Source organism: Mus pahari, chromosome 12 (genome assembly GCF_900095145.1).
Source record: "Mus pahari chromosome 12, PAHARI_EIJ_v1.1, whole genome shotgun sequence".
Taxonomy (NCBI): domain Eukaryota; kingdom Metazoa; phylum Chordata; class Mammalia; order Rodentia; family Muridae; genus Mus; species Mus pahari.
In genome coordinates this window covers 63,924,208-63,930,237 of record NC_034601.1, presented here as the reverse complement: position 1 = coordinate 63,930,237, position 6,030 = coordinate 63,924,208, and the positions used below count along the sequence as shown (strand labels likewise).

The 6,030-nt window shown below is 36.2% G+C and overlaps 1 pseudogene; it reads left to right on the top strand.

Annotated features, from left to right (window-relative positions):
- Positions 1-874: 874 nt before the first annotated feature.
- Positions 875-987, top strand: LOC115065145 (annotated as a pseudogene).
- Positions 988-6,030: the final 5,043 nt, after the last annotated feature.

The window sequence follows — 6,030 nt, the reverse complement described above, 5'->3', positions numbered from 1 at the left end:
GGGAAGGGAAGGGAAGGGAAGGGGAGGGGAGGGGAGGGGGAGGGGAAGGAGAGGGGGAGGGGAGAGCAGTGAAGAAGGAGAGCAAGAGGTGAGAGACAAGGAGAGAGCAAGAGCTTAAGAGAGAGAGGAGAGGCCAAGCTGCCCCTTTTATAGTGGGCTGGACTACCTTGCTGCTGCAAGGTAAGTGTGGGGAGGAGCTTACCTGGCTGTAGCCAGAATACCAGGAGCTTGGGACATTGTCTATGTGATTGAGAGTATGTGCACAGGATTATGGAGTTGAGGAGTTGATGTGGTGTCAGGCGCTTGTGTCTGGGAGCATAGCTTATGGTTCCATCTCTTGTAGATTTTTCTACTGGGTCTCCTAAATAAGCCTCGGCTCAACCAGAACACAGACTGCTAACAAACCTGGGCCCATAAGGGCTCATAGAGACTAAACCTAGTCTGGACATGATTGATTTAGGCTCTTTGAATATATATGACAGTTGTATAACTAGGTGTTATTGTGGTAATCCTAACAGTGGAAGCAGGAGTTATCTCTGACTCTTGTGTCTGCTTTTGGGACCCCTTTCCACATGCTAGCTTGCTTAGTCCACCCTTAATACAAGAAGGGGCATGTTTAATCTTCCTGCAACTTGATATGCCATGTTTCATTGATATCCATTTGGGAGGCCCGTTCTTTTTTGAAGAGAATTGGAAGAGAAGTGGATGGGGGGGGTGAGTAGTGAGGTGTCGGGGGGNGGGGGGGACTGGGTGGAGAAAAAAGTTGGGAAACTGTGGTTGGAAAGGAAATAAATAAATGAATAAATGAATGAATAAATAAATAAATAAATTTTTAAAGGAAAAGAAATAATTTGCAATTAAAATTCATCGTAGCCCTCTCCTAGAGGAATTCCACGTGCGCATCAGTAGGTGACAGAGAAGAGAGAGATTATGTCTACACTCAGTGTCCTTATCTGTGACTATCTGAATGATGGCTAGCCTAACATTCAGTATAAAAACAAGGAGCCTGAGATAGCCCAGTCTGGTGCCAGGCATTTGTACCAGGCAGGCGAGTTCAGACTCCCAGGACTAAACGCAAACCTAAGACTAGATGAATTCCTCTGCTCTTCGTCTGTGAGTTGGGTGTATTCTATCTCTGACTCATTCTGTCAGTTCTTGATCTGATTTGTCACTTTGTCCCTCAACTAGCTATTACTTTCAAACATGTTTGTTTCCTTCGACAAACTAGTTGTACCTCCATTGTTATGGATTAAATATATACTAAAGGCTTGTCTTTATTCCAGCCAGATCATACTGCTGTCCAGGATATGTCTGCTTTCTTTGGATGTGATCTGTTGCCAGAATGGCCATGTGGCTGGATTAAAATTCATTTGCAGTACATGGAGGTGCCTGTCCTACAGATTCAAACTTACAAGATCTCCATGACTCCAGAGCAACAACAGAATATCTGAGAGTAGTCCTAGTGACAGTCCAGTATTGACAGAGTAGCAGAAGCCAGTAGCCTTTCACCAGACCAATGAGTCATTTCAATGAACATTCCTAAGCAAAGAAGTGTGGACAAAAGGGTATCCTGTGGGACACTACAGCTTTGTGATGGGGGTGGTTACAAGGTTGGAAAGTGGGTATAGGAGAAGAGGAGTACATGACATGAAATTCAAAAAGAGTCAATAAAATTTTTAAAAAGATTTATAGTAGTATTTATCTATGGATTTAAGTACAAGTATTGAAAATCACTTGGCCTTGCATGAATTTATATAAAGATAAAATTTAGAAATTTCATCAAAATTTTTATAGTGTCTTTTTTTTTAAAGTTTTACTTATTTCATTTATATGAGTACACTTTAGCTGTCTTCAGTCACAGCAGAAGAGGGCATCGGATCCCATTGCAGATGGTTGTGAGTCACCATGTGGTCATGTGAAGTTGAACTCAGGACCTCTGGAAGAGCAGCCAGTGCTATTAACCTCTGAACCAAAAACTTTAATCATAGAAGTCTAACCAATTCTTTTTAATAAGAAAATGTCAATCAAAGGAACATATTTTCGAAGTGACATGTGGTAAATTCAGAGTCATATAACTGCTCTAGATACTGAGAAGGAGAAAAATGTCAGCCCTTACCATTCACACTACGTTTGAGACTCTATGAATCCCCCAAGAGAAGAGGAAGAAGCACAAGATATGGAGAAGAGCTGGGAGATCTTTCTTCTTAGCATGACAAAGCCAATGACGGCATTAGAGCTGCAGTGGCTGCCTACAGTGGTCCTGTATGAGCCTGTCAACAGTCAAACACAGACTACCACTCTGTATTGAACAACGGACTACTGAAGGGTTCTAAGGGAGGCACAAACAGTTTTCAGTTCTGTATCATCTGATGAGATGAAATTCTCCAAGAAGAGCACCAAAATCATGACCACACAGAAAATTCTGGTTAAACTCAGCAGATCACAAACAAAATAAAAAAAAAAAAATTAAATGAATGTGGGAAAGGGATAGTACTGTGTAATAGGGACAGAAGGAAAATAAGTAAAGGTGAAATTAATAAGAATATAAATACATATATATAAATACATATTATATAAAATCTCATTAACATAAAATAGTTTGTTTTATATTCACAGAGTGACTATAGAAAATATGTTTCTGAACAAAGTTTAGACAAGCATTGTTTAAGGTTACTTGTGTAATTATGGATCCAACTAAACATTTCAACAGAAACAAGCTTACCTAAAGGACCTATGCCTTATATGTATGTAGATACACATGGATCCACGGACACAGAGGCTTAGGAATTTTACAGTGCCTACATTCCTTCTTCCTCTTTCTTTTTGGGTTACACTTATTCATGGCTAATTACCCTATTGAGTCACATCCAGTAGCTGAATCTCAAAACGCTGGCAGTTGTTTTATAGTTTATAGTGAGTGAGAGATTCTGGAGGTTTTATGCTGGTTCAGTCAGGCTATTTGCTAAATGCCCTTTTCATGAATGGAAACTTTTTTTTTCTTAACTATGTATGTTCTGTTTGCCATATCCTGGTTTCTACTATGCAAGGCAGTACAAGTGAGAACTTAATCAGATATGAACAAATTTTAGTGCTGTGTTCATAAGCTTACCAGCCCTAGAACTCTATGCTAAATAAATCAACTTTTATTCTTTACAAAGTACCCAATACTTGGAATAAAATTCAAACAATAGAAAATGTATAAAACTAAGTACTATGCAATATTGTGTCATTAAAATGTTTTTGTGCTGATTCTGTAGCACACTTATTTTCTAAACATGTATTCAATGTCATTCACTGCAAAATTGTGCTTAAATTATTAAGCCTATATTTGTAATATATTTTGAAGCCTACCTAAGTTTCAATTGAACACAGTAAAACGTAAAGAAAACACTCACAAAAGTAATCATAATCATTAAGTAACACTAAATTACATTCAGACACAACTATTTAAATGTTTAAGAATAATTTACACCTTCTCTAAATTTGATTGTGGACATCAAAGAAATCATCTAGTTTTTGGTTTGGTTTGGTTTTGTTCCCAATACTCGAGTGGGAACTCAGTTCTTGCACATGCTAGACAAGTGTTTCACCACAGGGTTATGTGTCCAGTTCTGTGGATTTAACTTTCAAAGGTAATTGTTTCAAAAGGCAAGTGGAGAGGCTGTTGAAGGAGTTTAGTCAACTTGTTCCTTCCACAAGAACTTTGATGGATTATGGGAGAAGTCATTGTCATAAATTGGCTACATATCCAAGAATTTAGATATTTAAGAATCTGGTTCATCTTTACCAGGCTGTGTAATACTTTATGGGTTTATTGCACAAGTGTCACTAATTCTAAGAGCTCTGAACAATCACTTTCACAGTTGTGCTATTGTTCTCACTGAATTAATGGGATGGTGATTTATGTTTTTGGGATCTCACTTTGCTAATTCAGAAATGCTATGCTCAGCTAAAACCTAAATTTTTGTTTCTTTTGAGTGCTATTGCTGATGAACATCTCTTCATATGTTGGCCAGTTGGATTTCTCTTATCAACCTTCATGATCAAGACTTTTTACTTGCTTCTGTAATTAAGTCCTTGGTATTATAATTCATTTTAAGTCTTTCTAAGTTACAGAAGACTCATGTCTTCAGTTGAAAAGTTGAATTATAAAACTTTCCACCACCTTAAAAATTGACTTTTTAAAATATGTTTCATTAGTTTCTTCTTTTTAAATTTGTTTTTAATTAAAATATAATTACATTTTGCTTCCTTTTCTTTTCTACCATCTAACCAGTCCCATGCCCCAACATTCTCTCAAATCAATAGGCTACTTTTCTTTAATTGTTATTGCTTTGTGTGTGTGTTTGTGTGTGTGTGTGTGCGTGTGTGTGTGTGTGTGTGTGTGTGTGTGTGTGCGTGTGTGTGTGTATTTGTGTATGGGTTGCATTGTGAATCCTTATCTTACTTTCATTCTTTGACACTCAAAGGTCACAGAGACAATTGTTGAAAGATTTATAATTACGCATTTCATGAACTTCATGTAAATAAATATACACAAAAGAAAATCTTAAGTGTAAATTACATCTTAGAGTTTTAGACGTTCTGAAATATGAAAGGTAAGTTGATATCCATTTCTCAGAAACATCTACATAAAAATTCCCAAAACTATGACTTGTTAGCGCATTTGATGATGAAAATGACATTACTTAAGATCATCTTTGAACCTGTTTATTTGTTCTCAGTTATGTTATCGTTTTCTTTGTGTCAAGGTAGCATCTGCATTAGTGATTAATAGTTTATAACATATTACTTTTTGATTCTTCACCTGACTCATTAACTAATTTGGCTAGACTCAGTTTATTAATAGCATATTGCTCTATTTTTACTTTTTGTACTGTATTTCTTCTCAAGATCATTCCATGTAAATGAGCTCTCCTCCTGCCTTGAGACATGGCCCCAGTAAAACCACAGTGTACTAACGAAACACTGTGGATTTGATAATTTCCAGTACTTTTCCAAGAGATAAAATGTGAGCTGAATATTTTTGGGTACTTTATGCTGTTCTTTATTCTTTCCATGCCATTTCCTTCATCTTCATTTTCTTGTTCTATCTTAAAAGTCACACAAGAAATCTATAAACATGTTCTCACTGATTGAAACATTTTTTTACACTAGTCTTGAAAGTATTTCTCAAAAATAAATAAAGCAAAATAGAAAAATGCAGCCAAATAATTTATATCACTTAAGAATGTGAAAGTGAAATGGTAGTGAACAGAATGACTCCTGATGCCATTAGTGAACATCTGTCTACTAAATATAAGTTTATATGCAAATTTATAACACAAAAATGACCCACAGAAAACAAGAGGCTGCAAAAGAGAGACAAACATTCTAATTCGATATCTCCAAGTTTTTTTGCACCGTATCTAGGCTTTAATACAGGTTTTTACTCTCTTTAATCACTGGTGTGCTTATCTATTCAATATTGTGACATAAAGTTAAAGACAAAGGTACAGTTTTTTTTTGAATTCAAAAATAGTTCAAAATAATCAAGATGAAGGAGCTGGTATAGAGGATGAGAGAATATATATTTCTGGTTTTAGTATGTTGAATATATCTAAAGATATTTTTCCCCTAAGGCAAAAGAGAATCTTGTAATCTCAATGCCCAAGATCTAAATTTATTATTCAGTATTATTAGTTTTTGGAAATGAAACAAAATATTTACTTTTAATCACATGAGAAATGTAAAATGTAGATATTTTGAAACATAATTATGATTTCATTATTGCTCATTAGAATACACAAATTCTTAAAACATATCTGTCTTAGTCAGGGTTTCTTTTCTTGCACAACATTATGACCAAGAAGCAAGTTGGGGAGGAAAGGGTTTAATTCCGCTTACATTTCCATACTGCTGTTGATCACCAAAGGATGCAGGACTGGAACTCAAGCAGGTCAGGAAGCAGGAGCTGATGCAGAAGCCATGGAGGGATGTTGTTTACTGACTTGCTTCCTCTGGCTTGCTCAGCCTGCTCTCTTATAGAAC